The 22,385-nt window shown below is 38.8% G+C and overlaps 1 long non-coding RNA gene across 1 annotated transcript; it reads right to left on the bottom strand.

The window, feature by feature from the left end:
* Positions 1-20,110: 20,110 nt before the first annotated feature.
* Positions 20,111-22,174, bottom strand: LOC130732953 (uncharacterized). The gene is made up of 4 exons (XR_009017215.1): positions 21,761-22,174; positions 21,384-21,463; positions 21,066-21,176; positions 20,111-20,498 (listed from the first exon to the last, which is right to left on the bottom strand). It is a non-coding gene; the product is annotated as an uncharacterized LOC130732953 (long non-coding RNA).
* Between the last annotated feature and the right edge of the window lie 211 nt (positions 22,175-22,385).

The following is a 22,385-nucleotide window of genomic DNA, read 5'->3' on the forward strand; positions in this document are numbered from 1 at the left end:
AGCAAACCTTTGCTTTGCAGCCTCAATGCTCTGACTTCCCTCTGCATGCAGGAGCTGCAGCATAACGGGAAACTGAGCCACCAGCCAAGTGCTCAAATTGTTCCACTCATCAGCCACATTTTCAGCATTCTCACTTAGGTCAGTCTGACCGTGCACATTGCGGAGCCTCAAGGAGGCTTCATGATTGAAAATATTGATGCACTCAGAGAGAGATGTGGGTTGAAGGTGAGTATAGGGAATGATGGAGAGGTTGGGTGCAGGAGAGGCTGGGTGATTGCTGCTATGAGCTTCAGAGGCACCTTGTGGAGAACCAATGTTAATTATGGGAGCATTGGGTTCAGAGGTTCCACGGTGAGGGTCTGAAGTTTCAACCAGAGGGTGAGGTGATCTAACCGAGGATTGGTTAGATACTGATTGTTCAGGTTCAGGGTCTGGTTGAATTGGCTCTTGTTGGTCAGGGACAGGGTGAGCCTGTTGGACTAAGGGGTCTGCCTCTTGGATAGGATTGGCCAAGATAGGTTCATCTGGGTCAACTAGACGTTCAGGTCTAGGGCCAGGATATTGCCTAGGGCTTGGACAGGTAAGGTAATATTCTTCCAAGGCAGATACCTTCTCTTTCCTAACCTCCATGAATTTTCTAAGTGATTCAGAGGTATTGGAGGGAGGAGAGTCAATGACATTGATGGGGAAGGATACAGGTGTGAAGGCTGATGAAGAGTCTGTATCCGTGGTTCTGACAGCAGGACGTGCTGATGCTCTGGGAGCAGAGTGATCAGACGTTCTGGGTTGTGGTTCTGTTGGTTTGGGTTCTGGTTGGTTGTGGATGATGGGTTCAGAAGGTAATGGGTCGTATGGAATGGTAAGGAGAGAGGTTGGATCTTCTGACCTAGAGGGTTGGTTCTGAAGCAAATTCCAGAGTGGTGCTTCAGTAGGAGAAGGTTGAAAGAATGAAGATCTTGGGGAATGTGGTGGAGAGGTGGTTTGTGCAGCTGGCTGGGATTCATGAATAGGAGTGAGGGGATTTGAAGAGTGTTGGAGTAAGGCAGAAATTGGGAGTGCATCAAATAAATTCAAATCATCATCAGAGGTAAGTGCAGGCTTACTTGTATGTGCTGATGATCGAGTCACTCTGGCAGGAGGTTCAGTCCTTCTGACCTCTGCAGCAGCTGGTTCCACCCGAGTAGGCTTCACCACAATTCTGACTTTCTTCTGCTTCTTCTTTGGAGGACCATCCTCACTATCATCACCATCATCATCAGCAGGCTTGCTCTTCGGTTTCTTGACCAGAGGGACATCAGATTCCTCTGAGGATTCTTCCAAAACCATCTTCCTCTTGGTGTTCTTCTTGGGAGGAGAAGAATACTCTGGAGGTGGTGGAAGTCTGCTGACAAAATCATCAAGATCAATCTCGAATCCTTGAGCCCTGAGGTCTTCAACATAGCATCTGATGGCTTCAGGATGGTCTGCTTGAGTCCACAGAGGGTAGTCATTCAGAGGCATTCTTCTTCCTCTGATCTCAGAAGATGTGTCCTCATGAGCAGGAGCAATCTTCTTCTGGACTAAGCCCATCTTCTTCAGAGAGTTGGCAGTGAAGACATCGCTAACAATTGTGCTCAAGTCCTCTGTGCAACCAGCATTGATCAAATCTTGCACCAAGTTGCTTTCAATGAGAAAGTCTGAGAGCAGCCTCCCAAAAGGGATATATTTGATTGCAGACTTGATGGAGGCGGTGGTGCGAGACTTCCGGATGCATTCCTTCAAATAGGAGAACAGGAAGTAGGGAAGGCAGATCTTCTCCTTGTCTTGAATGAAGAACAGCATCGCCTTCTGGTTGAAGTTGATGTAGTCTGGAGAACTGCCCTTTGGTCGTTGATTGATGCAGTTGAGCAGGATCTTGTGCCAGATTCTCAGTTTGGGGTGAAGGTCCATCACCTTGTAACTCGTCTTGCCCGGTTTGAAGGTGGTGTACAGGGCCTTGTTGACTATGTCCTTGGTTCTGGGTTTCAGCTTCGATTCCGTCAGTGAGAACCGATACCCATGAGCAGTTTCTGCACCTAGCAGATTCACGAATGACTTCTCCGTGATGATGATCTTCCTACCCAGTATGTAAGAAACCACCTGAGTGTCATCACAGTCGGCGTGCTTCCAGAATTCCTTTACCAGCTTCTCATACACCGGTCCTCGAAGTCGATTGAAGTAGTTTCCCCAACCTTGAGCTTGGACTTCAGGACGGAGATCAAACCCATTTGCAGCCAAGTTGTCGAGGTTGAATCTCCATTCTGCCAGGACTTGGAGTTCCTCAGGAGGAAATACACAGTGAACGGCACAGCCCCGTTCTGCAATAGGAACAATCTCCTCTTGAGCTTGAGCTTGTTCTTGTGCTGGGTTCTCAGAGCCCCGTTGACCCGTTGCCAAACCGACTACCATGTGAGGGAACTGAGGTGCATCTGCAGTAGATCTTCTGGTTTGTCTCACCATTTTGAAGAGGTTGAAGGTTTGAGGTAGAAGATGAAGTTTGAAGGATGAAGAGAGATCGAGAGAGAAATCACGAAGGAGGCGGTTTTGAAAAGCAGGGAGTGCGAGAGTGAAAACCGGAAGTGAGAGAGAACGTGTGTGTATAGTGGGTTTTATCAAATAACCGTTGTTAATTCAAAAAGCACTTTAAGATCAACGGTTGAAAATTAAAGATAGATAGTAACAGTAAAATACACAATCACACACAGGAGATAAGCATATCTACACGCAATCATAACAGACTGTCACACGGGCACAAGGAACTATGCATCAGAAATTCTGACGCACGTGTTGTTGTCTCAGCTTCAGAGTCAGTACCAGTGGGCACACACACTCTGATTGAGTTACCTTCTGGACTAGACATCTTCTGATCAAGAAGTATCATAGTCAGAGGTTCTGATCTATCTTCACTCTGGACAAAAGTCCATGTTTAGATTTTTCAGAATAAAATTAAATCTATCTTCAGCTAAGGGCTTTGTAAAGATATCTGCCCATTGATGGTCAGTATCAACAAACTTCAGAAGAAGTACGCCCTTCTGCACATAATCTCTAATGAAGTGATACTTTACCTCAATGTGCTTTGCCCTTGAGTGCAAGATAGGATTCTTGCTCAACGAAATTGCAGCAGTGTTATCACAATAGATTGGGATATTGCTCTCAAGGATCTGATAATCCTCCAGCTGATGTTTCATCCAGAGCATCTGAGTGCTGCATATTGCTGCTGAGATATATTCTGCCTCTGCAGTTGATAGAGCAATGGTTGATTGCCTCTTGCTTGCCCATGAGACTAGATTGCTTCCCAGAAATTGACAATTTCCAGAAGTACTTTTTCTCTCTGTTCTATCTCCAGCATAATCAGCATCACAATAACCTGAAAGCTTATACTCTGATGTTTTCTTATACATCAAGCCAAGGTTAGTGGTGCCTTTCAGATACCTTAGGATCCTCTTAACAGCAGTTAAGTGGGTTTCCCTTGGATCTGATTGGAAACGAGCACATAAATGAACACTAAATAATATGTCTGGCCTAGATGCAGTTAAGTACAGAAGTGAACCTATCATGCCACGATAGAGCTTCTGACATACTTTACCACTTATATCTTCTTTTTCCAGAATGCATGTTGGATGCATTGGAGTCTTGGCCACTGTAGATTCCAGCATATTGAACTTCTTCAGAAGTTCTTTAGTGTACTTGCTCTGATGGATATATGTTCCTTCTGGTGTTTGATCAACTTGTATTCCCAGAAAGTACTTTAATTCTCCCATCATACTCATCTCAAATTCAGCCTGCATCATCTCAGAAAATTCTTTGCATAGAGATTGATTAGCAGAACCAAATATAATATCATCAACATAAATTTGCACAATTAAGATATCATCTTTATAAGTCTTGCAAAAGAGAGTTGTATCTACTTTACCCCTTACAAACTCATTCTCCAGAAGGAATGAGCTAAGTCTCTCATACCATGCTCTGGGAGCTTGCTTCAGACCGTAGAGTGATTTCTTCAATTTGAACACATGGTCTGGTTTCTTTTCATCTTCAAAACCTGGGGGTTGATGAACATAGACTTCCTCTGAGATATAACCATTTAGGAAGGCACTCTTTACGTCCATCTGATGTAGAACTATGTTGTGATTTACTGAGAAAGAAATCAATAGTCTGATTGCCTCCAGTCTTGCTACTGGAGCAAATGTTTCAGTGTAGTCTATTCCTTCCTGCTGGCTGTAGCCTTGAGCAACTAGCCTTGCCTTGTTTCTGACTACATCTCCTTTCTCATTTAGCTTGTTTCTGAATACCCATTTCGTTCCAATAACATGGACATTCTCAGGCTTCTTCACTAAGCTCCAAACATCGTTCTTGGAGAATTGATTCAATTCTTCTTCCATGGCCAGAATCCAATCCTTGTCCTGAAGAGCTTCATCTATGGACTTGGGTTCAATTAAGGACACCAATCCTTTCAGACTCAGCAAGGTCTCTTCAGAGGGTCTGAAGGCAGATCTGGTTCTGACTGGTTCATCTTTGTTGCCCAGAATCAATTCCTTAGGATGAGCTGCAGTGATTCTGCTCTTCTTCAGAGTTTGTGAGTTAGAGGGACCAGCTTCTTCCTCTGGTTCATCTTCCTCTGGCTCAACTTCCTCTGGAGCTTTGCCTTTGTCAGAAACATTAATGCTTAAATCTGCAAACTTTTCAACTAGCTTTGACTGGTCAGAGTCAAGCTTATCATCAAATCTAACATGAATAGATTCTTCAATAGTCTTAGCATCAGTATTATAAAATCTAAAACCTTTAGATCTATCAGAATAACCAAGTAATAGACACTTAGAAGATTTAGCATCAAATTTATGCAATCTATCCTTAGTATTGAGAACATAACAAACACAGCCAAAAGGATGAAAATAAGAAATGTTGGGTTTTATGTTCTTCCACAATTCATAAGGAGTCTTATTCAGAATTGGTCTCACAGAGATTCTGTTCTGAATGTAACATGCTGTATTTACTGCCTCTGCCCAAAAGTGCTTAGCCATGCCAGTTTCTTGGAGCATGGTTCTAGCCATCTCCTGAAGAGTTCTGTTCTTCCTCTCAACAACACCATTTTGTTGAGGAGTTCTGGGACAAGAGAAATCATGTGCAATTCCATAGGAATCAAACAGACTCTCAAACTTGTCATTCTCAAACTCTCCACCATGGTCACTTCTGACACGCACAATTCTACAAGCCTTCTCGTTTTGCACTTGAGCAATGAAGGTAGAGAACACAGCATGAGACTCATCCTTGCGGGTTAGAAACTTTACCCATGTCCAGCGGCTATAGTCATCAACGATAACCATCCCATATCTCTTGCCACCTATAGACTCAGTTTTCACTGGTCCAAACAGGTCGATATGCAGAAGTTCTAACGGCCTTGAGGTTGAGACAACATTCTTTGCCTTGAAAGGGACTTTTGTGAATTTGCCTTTCTGACATGCTTCACAAAGAGCGTCTGAAGCGAACTTCAGATTGGGTAAGCCCCTGACAAGGTTTAGCTTGCTCAGCTGAGAAATCTTTCTCATACTGGCATGCCCTAACCGTCTATGCCATACCCACTGCTCTTCATTAACAGACAGAAGGCACTTCACATTCTGAGCCTCCAACTCAGATAATCTGATCTTATAGATGTTGTTCTTCCTCTTGCTGTTAAACAGAACAGAGCCATCGATCTGACTTACAGCCCGGCAGGACTTTTGATTGAATATAACATCATAACCCTTGTCAGCTAATTGACTTATAGACAATAAGTTATGTGTTAAGCCGTCTACCAATAAAACATTATCAATGCATGGACTACTATCTACACAAATAGTACCAGTGCCAATAATTTTACCCTTTTCATTTCCTCCAAAGCCAACTTCGCCTCCAGGCTTAAGTTTCAGCTCTCGGAACATACGCTTTTCTCCCGTCATGTGACGCGAGCATCCACTGTCCAGATACCATGATTGGTGTTTCAGTGGAGCTATCAAGGATATCTGCAACATAGATAATCTTGTCCTTAGGTACCCACTTTCTGGGTCCTCTTTTGTTAGTTACCCCAAAGGTTCTGATCACCTTGGGTGTCTCAACATGATATTTTAAAGGAATATTTGCATGATATTTAGTCATAGAGAAAGATCCCTTTTTAAGAGGGTTTTTAGCAACTTCAGCAGGTACAGGATCAGGCAATATGGTACCAGAGGGAACAAAGCATTCATACAAGGATTTAGCTTTAGACACAGAGGGCTCATTTCTAATTGGTTTAGAATAGCCAATGCCATGCATTCCATTTCTGCTTACACCATAGATCATTGAAGCCATTAAGCTTCTATCTACGCTTTTAGCCAGGAATCTTTGAAAAGATTTTTCATACTTAGATTCATGCTTACTATCAGAGGCATCGCAGGCAATAACTTCTTCTAACTTTGCAATTTGATTCTTAAGCACAGAGTTAGAATTAACTAAAGCATGGTTATCATTTTTCAAATCAGATATGATTTTCTCATGTTCAGAAGGAGTTTTAGAAACAGCAGATAAGTTCTTTTTCAGCTTCTTATGCTTAGACAACAAGGAGTTATACTTATCCATGATATCAGACAAAGCATGTTTCAGTTCAGAGGTAGAGAAGGAAGCAAATACCTCATTTTCATCGTCAGAGTCTGGATCTCCTTCTGATTCTGAGTCAGAGTCAACAGCTTCCTTTGACTCTGTTCCTTTGTCTTTGACAATAGCCATGAGTCCTTGGACTTCACCATCAGAGTCAACATCCTCTGACTCTGATTCATCGAATGTCACCATCAGACTCTTCTTGGTCTTGAAGTGCTTCTTTGGCTTCTTGTCCTTCTTCAATTTTGGACAGTCACTTTTGTAGTGCCCTGATTCTTTGCACTCAAAGCAAGTGACTTCCTTGATTGATGACTTCTTCTGACCTGAGGATTCAGACTTTCCTCTTGCCTTTCCAGAGCCTTTGAACTTGCTCTGCCTGTGCTTCCAGATGCGGTTGAGTCTCTTGGAGATCAGAGTCAGCTCATTTTCATCAGAATCTTCTGATGCTTCTTCAGATTCTTCTTCTTCAGCTTGAAGAGCCTTTGACTTCTCAACCTTAGCCTTTTCAGATTTGGATTTCAAGGCTATGGACTTTTTCCTCAGATCTTGCATCTCTGAGCGCTTCAGCTCATGGCATTTCAAAATGCTGATGAGTTCTTCTAAACTCATATTCTCAACATCTCTCGTGAGCTCTATTGAAGTCACCAAAGGCATCCAACTTTCAGGAAGACACCTGATGACCCTTATGACGTGATCTTTTGTTGTGTAGCTCTTGTTGAGAGGACGTATGCCAGCTACAAGCAGTTGAAATCTGGAGAACATTTCTTCAATGGACTCATTTGGCTCCATGATGAAGGATTCATACTTTTGGATCAAAGACAATGCCTTTGATTCTTTGACTTTCTTGTTTCCTTCATGAGACATCTTCAGAGAATCAAAAATGCCTTTAGCAAACTCACGATCTGTAATCTTCTGGTACTCCTCATAGGAGATAGCACTTAGAAGAATTGCTCTTGCTTTATGATGTTGTGAGTACAGCTTCTTTTGATCTGCAGACATCTCTGACCTTGGGATCTTTTTGCCATCTGCATCAACTGGACGCTCATAGCCATCCACAATAATATCCCAGAGATCTGCATCGAAACCCAGAAAGAAACTTTCCAGTCTATCTTTCCAATATTCGAACCTTTGACCATCGAACATAGGAGGCTTTGCGTTGTAACCATCTCTTTGAGTTTCACTGGTGGTGGCAGCCATTGTTTTTCACACCGGCCCGGATCACTGAACACTGTTAGGTGTGGTAATCAGAACTTGCGCTCTGATACCAATTGAAGGTATGAAAAACGGTAGAAAGGGGGGGGTTTGAATAACGTTTTCAGTACAAAACTACCACCTTAAAGATTTTAACAAATCTTTTCGAGAACTAAGTGCAAAAGATAGAGATAGAAAAGCACACAAAGATTTTATCCTGGTTCACTTGATAAATCACTCAAGCTACTCCAGTCCACCCGTTAAGGTGATTTCTTCCTTCTTAGAATGAAGGCAATCCACTAATCAGGTAAGAGTTACAACTGCACTTGAAACCTACAAGTGACTAACAATTACACTGACTTAGCTCACACTAAGATTCACTCTCTTAGTCTTCTCTAGGATCCGATCAACCTTGATCTCCTAAAGGAAAATCAAACAACTGTTTGAGGTTGGTGTTTACAAGGGTTTGCTTCTGAATAAGCTGAGTGTAAACTAAATAAATTACAAGATGAAAGAAAGCTTAGAATATATCTTGCGCGTGTGTATTGCTTCTTGTATATATTTTTCTTCTAGCCGCTTCTTTCAATCTTCAGCCTCTATATATACTCCAAGGATTAGGGTTGAGCGTTGCATGGGAAATGCTACCGTTGGAGGGCAGTTCTGGAAAATCCAGCTTCTGCTGTGGCTGAGAACGTTAGGTAGGTCGTCAGGAAGGTACACTTGCTTTTGTACTTGGATAGCGACTTGACCTTTTAACCTAGGAGACTTCTGATCAGAGGAATGCTTCGTATTGGAACTTGTGAAGCCGGTTGATCAGAGTCAGAGGGATAGCACAGATCCTCTGACCATTGTATCTTCTGATTCTGAACTCAGAGGGAAGAACATGGCCTTCAGAGTTTCTTGCTTCTGGACTTCAGAGTTTCCACTATTCAGCTTCTGGATCTTCAGAGTCTTCTACACCATCAGAACATCTGAACCTTCAGTGTTTCTTGGTTGTCAGAACTTCTGGATCTTCAGAGCTTCTAGCGACTGAGTCCACATCAGAGTTTGTATAACTTCAGAACTTCTGAAGCTTTTCCACTGTTCATACTGAACATGGTGAATGCGAAAGCGTTGCTTGGGTTACCCTTTATACATAGTGCTTCTGATTTGTGTGAGATTGAGTTGAGGTCAGAGCCTGTAAATAGCACACTCAGAAAAACACGTTAGAGTACCACAATTGTTCATATCAAAAGGTTAACTTGTAATCATCAAAACATAGAGTTGTACTACTAGATCAAAACTTGATCTTACAATGGGAACAACAATGGATATTGTAAGGGCAAAAATGATGAATGAGTCTCAAAGATTCTTTCTAACTTACCACTTGTTGAGCGTAGAATAACATCACGACCACAGTCAGAACTATCAAAATCACCAACAATTAAAGCAGCAACTTCATCAACGCTTGGAAGATTGTATGTCTTGGAATCATTAACACGATTCCTAAATAACCTTAAAGCAACCTCATCGGAATCAAAGTTTTCAACATGATCTCTTACACTTCTAAATGACTTGGCTAAAACATTGTGCTCATCAACCATCTTAAGCAAGTCCCCCACTAAACCAGACTCAAGATTGCATTTTCCATCATAATCACTGTAACCAAAAGATATAATAAAACCATAAGCAACAAATATACTAATACAAAACTAAACGATCATTAGTAAAAATAAGGCAACATACCTAAAATGTTTCATTCTGTTATGGATCTCATTCCTCGTATCATATATGTACAATTGAGCAAATTTTGGATTATCACCTTTGGATGGAAGTAAACTGCCAATTCGATGATAATTATGGCCACTAATAACAAATTGAGGAGGTCCACGACCATCATTCAAACCACAATCAATTTTACCACCAATTGAGGTAAAGGCAAACATGCTATTGTAAGATCTAATGTTCTCCAAAAAATGACGACTCCTAGAATCAATATTTGTGAGCAAGTTGTACAATAATAATGGGGAGTCCGCCAAATAAGGTAGCATAATTTTCCCTTTCATACAACATATAGAGAAATCCGGAGAAGTAGAATCTCTTGTCTTTTCAGATCTCTCTTGATACCAAAGAACAACTCCACAATACTTACATGGCATGTTCATTTCCCCAAGATCAATATATGCTACAAAAGTATATACTACAAATATAAAATTTATTTCTAATATAAATTAGAACAATCAACACAATAAGGGTATATGAACATACATTGTGATTCAGCTACATCAAAAATTGCATTCCTGTTGAAACTGTTAGTATCATCTCTCTGAGTAATTTGTGAAGGCATCAAATCTTCTTCAAGGTGCACCACTAAAACAAAAACAACTTCAAAATAAATACTCAAAAAATAATACACGTGTAAATATACATAATAATAAAATGGGTAGTATCTTCCTTGCAGAATAAAACGACAAAATTTCCTACATATCTTTTTAACATGAACTATAAAAAAACCTTACCACCAAAATTAATTAGAAACACCAATGAAGTCTACATTAAGGTTTAAAAATATATCTATCTACTAATCATATTATCAAGTTTATAGAAACAAATAAAAAGGAGGAAAAAATGACTAACTCATATTGATCCTTTTCTTTGAACGTTGCAAATTAGGTCTTCTAATTGTACGTCCTCGATTTGACCTCTTTCCCAAAACTTCTGCAACACACAATTTCAAAAGAAATGTCACTATAGACGATCAATTATATATTGTTATCACATTTTATTTTACCTATAGTATATCTAAAAAGAATTTATATGATATACACAAAATGATATATGATACCTAAGATAACAAATGTCAATCTTACTACTTTTCCTTCACTTTTCTACTTCTTTTTTTTTTGTTACAGAGAAAATATACGTTTCTACTTCTTTAACTACAGCAAAAAGATCTTTAAGGTGCATTTTTTTTTCAATAATTTATCTCCATTCTCATCTAGTCTCTAACATCTTCTCTGATATACATTTTCATATGCACCAAAACAGATAAAAAAAATAGCAACGAATTCAATGTGTGTATATTTTCACTTAAATAAAGTCAACATATTGACAATTATAATTTCCACTCACTTCTATCTACTTCTTTAAGGGGAGTTGTTCCATTTGAATCCAAACAAATACGATTCCTTTTGCGCTTACTCTCATTTGAACCTATTCATAAATGAAAATTATGAACAACTCAAGATTTCTAAAAATTAGACAAAAAAAATTATAAGGCATATCATTAAAAACTGATGAAGAGATACTTAATTAAGAAAACAAATACCACAACTATTATCCCCTTGTACACAACTGGAGTGATGAATTTCATTGCTAATATCTGCAAAATTCAAAGAATACTAAAATTAAGTACAAAATCATGGGAAATATATAAACAGAACTACTACAAAAAAGCCACCTAAGATGTTACATACATAAACACTTGAATGGTCATTATTTTAAATAAAAATAATTGTAGTTTAATATAAAGAAATCATAATAAAAAATACAATAAACTTGAAGCTGTAATCTATATATGCTAGCTAAGGTAAATTATTAAAAAACCTATCAGCTATTGGAATAAGCTCCGATATAAAAAAATTTTCCAGAACTTTTAAGCTAGTCAAATTAGTTTTATGCTAGTAAGAAAAGCAATAAGTTAACTAAAATGACATACCAAATATAGTCATAAAAGTAAATTATAATTTTTTTACATATGATCAACATAAAAATGACAAAGAAGATTAATATGAAAGTAATTAATTGTAGCAAAATGAATTTATAAAAAATAACAAAGTTATGAACTAAATTCAAATATAAGAACATATAAAGAAAAAAAAAGGAGCAATTAATACTTAGATAAAAAAAATAAACAAATAGCACAAACCTCTAAATGGCGAGCCCATGTCGTTTAGAGATCCAAAATTTCCAAGCTTGAATCCTTCGAAATACTTGCACCAATTTAATGTTTAACGGTTGATCAAATTTCCTATCCCAATACCAGTAAGTAAAAAACATGATTTATTCTCATCAACACAACTAAGCTACACTTATACTTACTACTTTCAACTTGAACCAATCACGAATTTCTTGGGAAGTTTAAAGAACAAACATACTGGATGACCAAATAGAAAAGAAATATGCATACATCCAACTCTAAAAGACATTCACAAAGAGGATAAAATGTGGAGAAGTTTAGATCAAACCATTTTGCTTCACCTATAGTTTGTTTATATATAGATACATCTCCACCTAACATGTGCGTCAATCCATGTTTAAAATAATAATAAAAAACCATTTTCAACTAACATGTGATACATGAACATATATTAGAGCTAGATTTAGAGAGGTGCTATTGACAATAATACTTATCATCATATCAAATGAAGAAATTGACAACAACATTAGGTATAAAATTTTGGACAACATAGGTGATGTTTTTTTTTTAACGTTAGATGAGGTTAGTCGAACATGATTAATTAATTTTATAATCATATTTGACTATCTCTCAAAGTAGATGGATAATACCATCAAAGAAACTATCGACGGAAAAAAATTACCAATAACAAATATTGATCCACCGTTTTATAGTTTAAAGAATATTTATTCAAATTTAATTTAAAAATAATTTTACTTAATTTTTAAAATACTAAAAGCTGAAAAAGGGTGAGAAAGTAGGAAAACCGGTTAAAACTTTTAAAAACCAGCTCCAGCCGGTCAAAACCGGTCCAAAACGGCTAGATGACCTGCTTAAGCAGGTCACCCACTATATATAGCATATTCCTCTCTTCCTCACCCAAAAACCCTAGCCGCTCATTCTCATCCTCTCTGAAACTCTCGTCTTCTTCCTCCTCTCTTCCCTTCTTCTTCTTCTTCTTCCTCCCTTTCTTCTTCTCTCTTACTGCTACTCTTCCCGTTCTCCCCTTTCTTCCTCTGATTTTTTCCTCTTCTTCTGTTGTCCTTTAAACCCTATTCTTCTTCTTCCTCTTTTCTTCCTCTACTTTTTCCCCTCCACCATTTTCGCCCCCAACCGATCCAAAACCCTAATTTTCGCCCCCTAACAATCCAAAGCTCTCATTTTTCTCCAAATCCGAGTCAAGAAGCACCTGGATCGGAGTTTTTTACTAAGATTTGATACATGCAAGGCTCTGAGCTATCCAAGCAACGATTTTTTCACCAAAATCCGAGTCAAGAAGTACCTGGATCGGACATTTTAGGTCTGAGGTATGTAAAAATCAAATTTTTAGTTGATTTTGTTCGTTTAATATTTTTACTCACTAAATACCTTTCCTCTCCCTTCCAGATCTGTCAACCAAATTGGAGATGCAAGCCTCTGAAGAGATTTTTTTTTAATGTAAATATCAATATGCAGTGTAAAAGAACGATTTTTTTATTGTAAAGTTTGATTTTTTATGTAAAGATGTATTGCTATAAGATCATCAGTTGTTATATGTATTGCTATAAGATGTATGCTAACCTCTTTGATGCTCCCTTTCCTTCTCCTTCTGCTTTTATCCTTTTGTTGATGCAATTTTGCCTCTAGTTCTATTGGAGTATTAATCTGATTCTAGATTAGTTAGTTTGTTAAGTTAACTGATAATTAGTTTTACTTAATTTGTTATAGTCAGTTAGATACAGCTGGCATGAGCTGTTAGGTAGTTAGTCAGTTAGATACAGCTGGCATGAGCTGTTAGGTTCAGTTTTGATAGTTACTTTATCTGAACACTATATAAATAGCATAGTTGTACATTGAATAAGATAAGAAATTCATTCTACAATTCTCTGATTCAATATGGTATCAAGAGCACTCTGAATTTTCTTCCGCTTCGTCTCTGTTTTCATCGCTCTTTTTGAGCGTTTTTCTTCATCTTCTTCGTGCTTGCCTCTGCAACACGAGCTTCAGGATCATGGAGAATTCCTCCAATCCGTTTTTTCTGCACCATTCTGATAACCCTGGCTTGATTCTTGTGTCTCAACCTCTCAATGGCGAGAATTACAATTCCTGGAATCGTTCTATGATGATCGCTCTCAGTGTGAAGAACAAGCTTGGTTTCATCAATGGTGATTTTCCACGACCTGCAGATGATGATCCGCTTCTCCAGTCTTGGATTCGTAATGATCATGTGGTCATGTCTTGGATCCTCAACTGTGTATCCAAGGACATCGTCTCTAGTGTCATCTATTGTCGATCTGCAAAGGAGATCTGGCAAGATCTTCAAGATCGTTTTCATCAACCTAATGGTACTCGGATCTATCAGTTGAAGAAGGATTTGCTGAATCTTCAACAGGAATCGCTCACTGTGACTCAGTTCTACACCAAACATAAGGCGATTTGGGATGAATTGCAAGATTATCTTCCTCAACGAAGCTGTGTTTGTGGTGAAAATCGAGTTCTGCTCGATTATTTTCAACAAGAACAGATCATGCACTTTCTGATGAGCCTTAGTGATTCGTATAATCAGATTAAGAGTCATGTTTTGCTGATGAATCCTTTGCCTCCTATGAATCGCGTTTTCTCGATGGTCCTGCAAGAGGAGAAACAACGCGAGATTGCTGCCAGATCTGCTGATCTGAATTCTGCTTTTGCTGCTCAGGCCACAAACTCTGGGAAATCTGGAAAGAAGGATCGTGACAGGCCTCTTTGTAGCTATTGTGGAAAGCTTGGTCACTCAGTTGATCGTTGTTTCAAGAAGCATGGTTATCCGCCAGGTCTCAATTTCAAGAACAAGTCTTCTGCAGTTCATCATGTTGATTCATCTGAAGTTTCTGGATCATCAGTGCCTCAGGATCCTCCTATTACATCAAGCCAGTATCAACAATTACTGTCTCTGCTGACTGCACAACTTGCAACTTCCCCGATGCCTTCTTCGTCCACTTCTGAGCCTCTGCAGATTCCTTCACCAATTGATCTTAAAGGTTTTGTTTTCTCTGCTTCTTCTGATTTTTCTCACAAAACTTCTGTTTGGATTCTAGATTCTGGTGCTAGTTGTCATGTTTGTTTTCACCTTTCTAGTTTTGAGTCATATCATTCTGTTCGTTCACATACCATTTCTTTGCCTGATAATACAAAAGCTCGAGTCACTCACATTGGTACAGTCAAATTAGGGAATTCTCTAATTCTTCACAATGTTTGTTATGTGCCTACATTCACTGTCAATTTGTTGTCTGTTAGTGCTTTGTTAGAAGATCCAAAGTATTCAATTCATTTTTTCCACAAAACTTTTGTGATACAGGAAAACAAATTGAAGACGATTGGCAGGGGTGACACCCACAATGTTTTTCTTGAGAAACAGGGCACTTTGCACGCATCTTCCAACAATGTTTTTAGTGCATCAACCTCACCTTTATCTGTTTTGAATTCTCTTTGTAATCAATCTGTTTTTCCTTCTCATTGTAACAAATCCACTTGTACTGCTGCATTATGGCATGCACGCCTAGGGCACCCTTCCTATAATAGGCTAAGTTTGTTGTCTTCTACTATTCATTGTAAGATTCCATCTTCTATTAATGAAAATGTTTGTCCTGTTTGTCCTCTTGCAAAGCAAAAACGATTGCCTTTTGTTTCTGAAAATCATTTTGCTAATCATTCTTTTGATTTAATTCATTGTGATGTTTGGGGACCTTTTCATGTTCCCACTCATGCTGGCCATCGTTTTTTCCTGACCATTGTTGATGATCACTCGAGGTTTACTTGGACTTTTCTCATCAAGCATAAATCTGAGGCACCACTTGCAATTATGGCTTTTTTCAAGATGGTGCAAACACAATTTGGGAAGGTCATCAAGATGGTTCGCACTGACAATGCTAAAGAGTTGCAGTTGACAGCTTTTCTTGAGAAACAGGGCACTTTACATCAGTTTTCTTGTGTGGAACGGCCACAACAGAATTCTGTAGTGGAGAGGAGACATCAGCAGTTGTTAAATGTTGCACGATCATTGCTTTTTCAGTCGCATATGCCGCTTGTTTTCTGGGGGGAATGCATATCCACAGCTACACATCTCATCAATTTGATTCCAACACCGAATTTGCATAACAAGTCACCTTCCACATTGTTGTATCAACAAGATCCGTCTTATGACCATTTACGAGTTTTTGGGTGTCTTTGCTTTTCATCGACATTACCCTCCACAAGGCATAAATTTTCTCCTCGGGCTGTCCCTTGTGTGCTGGTTGGGTACAAGCAAGGATACAAAGGGTACAAATTATACAATTTGACCACTAAGACTTTCCATATCTCTCGCGATGTGGTGTTCAACGAGAGCATTTTTCCTTTCCAAAATATACGGCCAGATGTGTATTGTCAGGATCCTTTTTTGGTTCCACTTCCACAGGTAGGCCTTTCAGTACCACCATATGATGTTCCACAACCTGAATCTGTACCAGTCCCTTCAGCAGATCACATTCCTGCAACTCCTTCAGTTTCTGAAATAGTGGCACCTTCTCCTGATGCAATAGTCCCACCCCTTGCGGTCCGCAGGTCCACTCGTGTGAGACATCCACCAGGGTATTTGGCTGATTATGATTGTCCATAACAGACAACACCTCATCCACTTTCCACATACTACTCTTATGACAAGCTTACACCTTCTTACAAGGTCTATTCTGTCAAAGTTGCATCCCACTATGAGCCAACTTATTTTCATCAAGCAATTCAGTATCCTGAGTGGCAGCAAGCCATGCGTACCGAATTAGCTGCTATGGAAGCAAATCAGACATGGGATGTTGTCTTTCTACCTCCTGGCAAACATGAGATTGGAAGTAAATGGGTTTACAAGCTCAAACTTCATCCTGATGGTTCCATTGACCGACACAAAGCTCGCCTTGTAGCTAAAGGCTACACCCAGGAGAATGGGATTGATTACATGGATACCTTTTCCCCTGTTGCGAAGATCACTACTGTTCGCATGTTACTTGCCTTAGCTGCTATGTACAAGTGGGAACTATTTCAGCTAGACATTAACAACGCTTTTTTGAATGGTGATCTATTTGAAGAAGTATACATGAAGATCCCTCAAGGATATGATGTCAAGGGGGAGAATCTGACATGTAGATTGAAGAAATCAATCTATGGCTTGAAGCAAGCTTCACGCTAGTGGTTCGCAAAGTTCTCTTCTGTTCTTACTCAACATGGTTTTCAGCATTCTTATCATGATTACTCATTATTTACCAAAGGGTCTGGAGACACTTTTGTTGTTTTACTGGTGTATGTCGATGACATTATTGTCTCGGGTCCTAACGCCACAGAAATAGACTCAGTCAAGCAATTGCTTAAATCCGCTTTCAAGCTGAAAGATTTAGGCAAACTGAAGTTTTTCCTTGGCCTGGAAATAGCATATTCTGCTACTGGGATTTCTTTATCTCAACGGGCATATGCTTTGAGTCTTTTGCACGACACTGGATTCACCGATTGCAGGCCGGCATCTTTACCAATGGATCCTAACCTCAAGTTGTCTTCGGATACCGGACCTGAACTGGCTGACTCATCTCAATATCGCAGGCTCATTGGACGCCTTTTATATCTTACCATTTCAAGGCCTGATATAGCATTCACTGTGAACAAGTTGAGCCAGTTTCTTTCTAAACCAACAACAACACATTTGGATGCCTTGCATCACTTGCTGCGGTATTTGAAAACAACCCCTGGCCAAGGCTTGTTTTTTTCTCGGGCAGCAACCCCCTCTCTCACAGCTTACACCGATGCTGATTGGGGTAATTGTGTTGATACTGGTCGCTCCACAACAGGCTTTTGCATATTTTTTGGTTCATCCCTCATCTCATGGAAATCCAAGAAGCAAGCCACGGTGTCTCGTTCTTCTGCCGAAGCAGAATATCGGGCACTTGCAGCCGTGTCTAGTGAACTGAAGTGGCTCCAAGGCTTGTTACGTGATTTCCAGGTCCCATGTTCTTCAGCCATGGTGTTATGTGACAGCCAGTCTGCCATCCATATTGCGTCTAATCCCACATTTCACGAAAGAACCAAACATATCGACATTGACTGTCATTTTGTCCGCGAGCTGGTACAACAAGGTGTGCTCAAGTTGATTCATGTCAGATCCAAACAGCAGCTTGCAGATGTCTTAACTAAGCCTCTGCCCTTGTCACCTTTTCAACCTCTTCTCTGCAAGATGGGTTTGCTTAACATCTACACTCCATCTTGAGGGGGAGTATTGGAGTATTAATCTGATTCTAGATTAGTTAGTTTGTTAAGTTAACTGATAATTAGTTTTACTTAATTTGTTATAGTCAGTTAGATACAGCTGGCATGAGCTGTTAGGTAGTTAGTCAGTTAGATACAGCTGGCATGAGCTGTTAGGTTCAGTTTTGATAGTTACTTTATCTGAACACTGTATAAATAGCATAGTTGTACATTGAATAAGATAAGAAATTCATTCTACAATTCTCTGATTCAATAAGTTCTCCTTCTACTTTCTCATCACCTTCTCTTCTGCTTTATACTCTAGAGTATGCAAGCTTCCTCTACTTCTTCCTCTACTTGCTTTCTCCTCTGACCTGAGAAAGTGAATGATGGGAGTGGAGTTGTTGGTAGCGTATGCAATGGAGAAGTTCCTGGCAGTGGCAGTGTAGTCGGTGGTGGCGTGTGAACAGTGTGTGTAAGAGAGACAATGCATGTGATGTGTGGTTAGGTGAGCAGTAGAATCAGCCGTTGGATTAGAAGCTAAAATCAATGACTCAGATAGTAGATAGAGGCAAAAAAAAGTCTCACAAGTGAGTGGCCAAGATTAAAGAGTGAAAATGGAGAGAGAATGGAATGGACGGCTCAGATTGGAAGTTCTCTTAGGAATAATGATTTCTTGAGTCTCTTTTAAAGTGTAGTAGATTTTCAGTTAATGCACTGCAGTGCACTACTGCACATGTGTGAACAACTTAGCATGGTATCCTTGAATATAAAATTGGTCAATGAAGACATCCCTTACCTTACCCCATTCATTTTTTTTTTGAGGAAAGAATATATTTAGGTAATCTATCTTGTTATAAAATATTTTTTCACGAGCAAACATACCCAATTAATGGTCAAGACTCGAGATCGATCATGGTGCTGTCCATAGTCAATTTTGTTGACGCGGGTATCACGTGATAAAAACAGCCAAATATAAGTTTGATTCACACACAAAGAAAGCGCAGTTAATTAATTTTATGACATTGTTAGACACAAGAAGAAGAAAAAAATCCTAACAAATTTGCAGTATAAATTCTCAGTGTTTACAGTGAAAGTTAAAAAGAAGTGTTAGCTAATCTCGAAAAACTAAACTATAGAACATGACTATGATCCAGCACTATTTGTATAAAATACCATATAATCTAAACAAAAAAACAAGGACAGTAATGTAGTGATCTGTGAGTCTGATCTGGGACAGAGCAATTTGATTCAAAGAGCTTTTTTCCAGGTAATGCACTATCAAATATCAGCTCCTTGAAACAATAAATTATTTAATTAAATTATTTAACCAATACAATAAACAATAAGCAGAGCACCATTAAATTATTTAATTGAATGAAATAAAGCCAATGCACCATTAAACAATAAATTTCCTATCCTCAAATACAGGCCGATGATTTAAAATTCGCAGACAGTCTCCAACTCAAATTTTGAATGAACTTAAAGCAAGAGAGTACCAATGCATGAAGTGATTTATAGCAATTAGCTGGACTGGATAGACAGGCAAAAACACTAGTAGGAGTTTGAGATGGAATAGTGTTATTTTGGATCATTATGGTTCACACTAGTAGGTTAGCTTATTAAATCTTTTGTAATTTCACTCTTTTCTTCCTCCTCTATAAGTAATAAAAACTTAACTCTCATTGAGAAAATTAAATTTAGTCTACACAACAAAAACCAAATCACGTTTACATTATTTCTAGTAAAATTTTCCAGAGAAAAGCCATTGTAAAATTGCTAAAAGAACAGATAGCTAGATGGGTAAAAAGGAAGAAAATCCTCTGTTAAAGATATAATGCTATTCAACACATGTAAATAGAGAAGTTTGAGCTTTAAATAGAGAAGCAGCAAGTCATATTACCGAATCTGATCAGTTTCTCTTTCTCAATCAAAGCTTGATCTGAGCAAATTTGTTATTCTGCATATATTTGAACAATGCCATTAGAAATTGTCAAACCAAAGACAACCTTTATTACATAATTGCTGAAACCTTTAGATCAGTGGCGGATCCAGGACCCCGAGGTCAGGGGGTTCAAAATTTTCAAAAGAACACATCAATTAAAATACTGAACTGCTGAAGAACTGGACAGAGAAATACACGAAATGCACAAAGCCTATGTTGGGAAAGCTTAAAAAATGAAAAGAATTCAGTTGAATGAAAATGATTTACAAATCCATTAAAAGTAACAAATTATGAGATATTACAATTTACAAACACGATGATTGGTAAATGAATTAAAGTCTTAAACCATGACAATTTAAAACCAGATTCATACGAGAATTCATTCCAATTCCATGATGATTTTAAGGATTCCAAACACAGCGAAAGGGAAAAGACTTTCATATACCTTTGTAACCTGAACTAAACAGATAACCGAAATAAACTGTACCCCAAGGTTTCAATATGCGTTAAACACCAAAGCTTCTGATAACTCTCTCCAAAAAGCCCTACCTTGGCAATGGAAGTTCCCACATTAATCACCTACAATTTTGTAAACAAGAAATTTATTGATTTTGCATGCCAAAAAAACAGCAGTTCAAAATACAAAAGACACAAAGAAACCTTCTATTTTTTAAAATGTGAAGCTTGAGCTCTGCATAAATAAGCATCCTAGCAACAGATAGGATCAGTAATATCAATTTCACCATTAATTTGCATAGCTACGGAAGTAAAATAAAAAGTAACTAAAAGAAACAAAAAAGAGAAGAAACTCAAAGAGACCATTTTGAAACTTTCTTCATGAAAACAATACATACATAAATACAAAGAACATTTTTATTTAAACAAAGAAGGAAAAAATACCGCTAAAGAAGATATGAAATCCATTCAAAATGAAGAGCATGATACATCAAGTGAAATGGAATTAAAAATGTAGCAACTAGCAAGACTGCTGAATCCCTAAATACCCAATAGCATATAACCAGAGAGACCAAGAACACAATTTTTCATATGATTGCTTAGCTCTTTGATATCTTTGGTCATTTAAGAAGGTTGCAAGGTGCAAGAATTACACACAGATTGCAATTCAATTTGAAGTCCTGGACTTACTGACTCTAGATGATCATCATCATTGATATCTCCCGTGGTATCAAATGTGCAGATCAAACCATCTTCTGAAGCAGAAATAAGCTAGCCTCGTTCATCAGGGACAAAATGAACCTAGCACCAATCACACACTTTCAACATATCAGACATGAATACACACCTCCCATTAAATAAATAAATAATTAAAGCCATTTTATTCATCAATTCTCATATACCCACATCAAATTTTACCCAATAAAGCAACTTTCAAGCAAATCAATTTTATACTACATAGCTGCAAATTGAATCAAGAAACAATGTCAAATACAAATTGAAGATTACCTTTGCATCCTGTTGCGCAGGACCATTCTCTTGCTGATTCTGGGCTTGCCTTCTAAGAAGGAACATGTTGACTCCAAAACCTATGCAAGAAATCTTCAAATAAAATTAGTGTTCCTCTTCAAACCTAATTTACAATATCACAGAAATCCCAGAAGGCGAAACAAAAGTAGAAAATAATCAAAAAATCAGAAATATCTAATATTCCAGCCAACAATTGACAAATTGATTTCAGCAAATTCAACAATTGACAACATACGCTACTTTCAAACTCAGAAAAGGGAAAGCAAATCAAAATAATAGCAGTTAGGGTTTTCAATTTGGGGTTTAGGTTTTCAATTTGGGGTTTTTCAATTTGGGGGTTTTCAATTCCAACCAACCTTCAAGCTTCAACAGAGAGAGAGAGAGTGGGTGGTGGCGTTGTGCAGTGTGCGCCGGCCGCCGGTGGTGGTGGACTGGTGGCGTGGCCGCGTGGTGTCACTGGTGTGTGTTGTGCTTGAGAGTTGAGAAGTAGAAGTGTAGAACCAGAGTCGTGAGAGAGAGAGAAGGTAGTGAGCAGAGAAGGATTGTGGTGGGCTGGTGGCCGGTGGCGGTGGTGCGTCGGCTGGTGGTGGTGGACTGGATCGGTGGTGGTCAAGAGAAGGAGAAGAGGTGTGACCGTGTGAATGACAGAATCGTGATTCGTGAGTGTGGTGAGAGAGAGACTGAGAGTGAGAATGAGTGCGTGAGAGAGAGTGAGGCTGTCTGGGACCTGGGTGCAATTTTTTAATTTCAGGGGGTTCAAAAAAAATTTACTATAGGGGGGTATGTAGGAATTTTTTTTTTCCAGGGGGTTCAACTGAACCCCCTGAACTGAACGTGGGTCCGCCCCTGCTTTAGATGACTTGAGCCATATCCTTTTGTCTTAATATCATTATCAAATTATCAATGTTACAGTCTTTGTGCAGAACATTCTTTGGAATCCCAAATGACATGAGTTACATGACCTGGTTGAAAGGGAGAAAG

This window comes from Lotus japonicus, chromosome 1 (genome assembly GCF_012489685.1).
Source record: "Lotus japonicus ecotype B-129 chromosome 1, LjGifu_v1.2".
NCBI classification, from domain to species: domain Eukaryota; kingdom Viridiplantae; phylum Streptophyta; class Magnoliopsida; order Fabales; family Fabaceae; genus Lotus; species Lotus japonicus.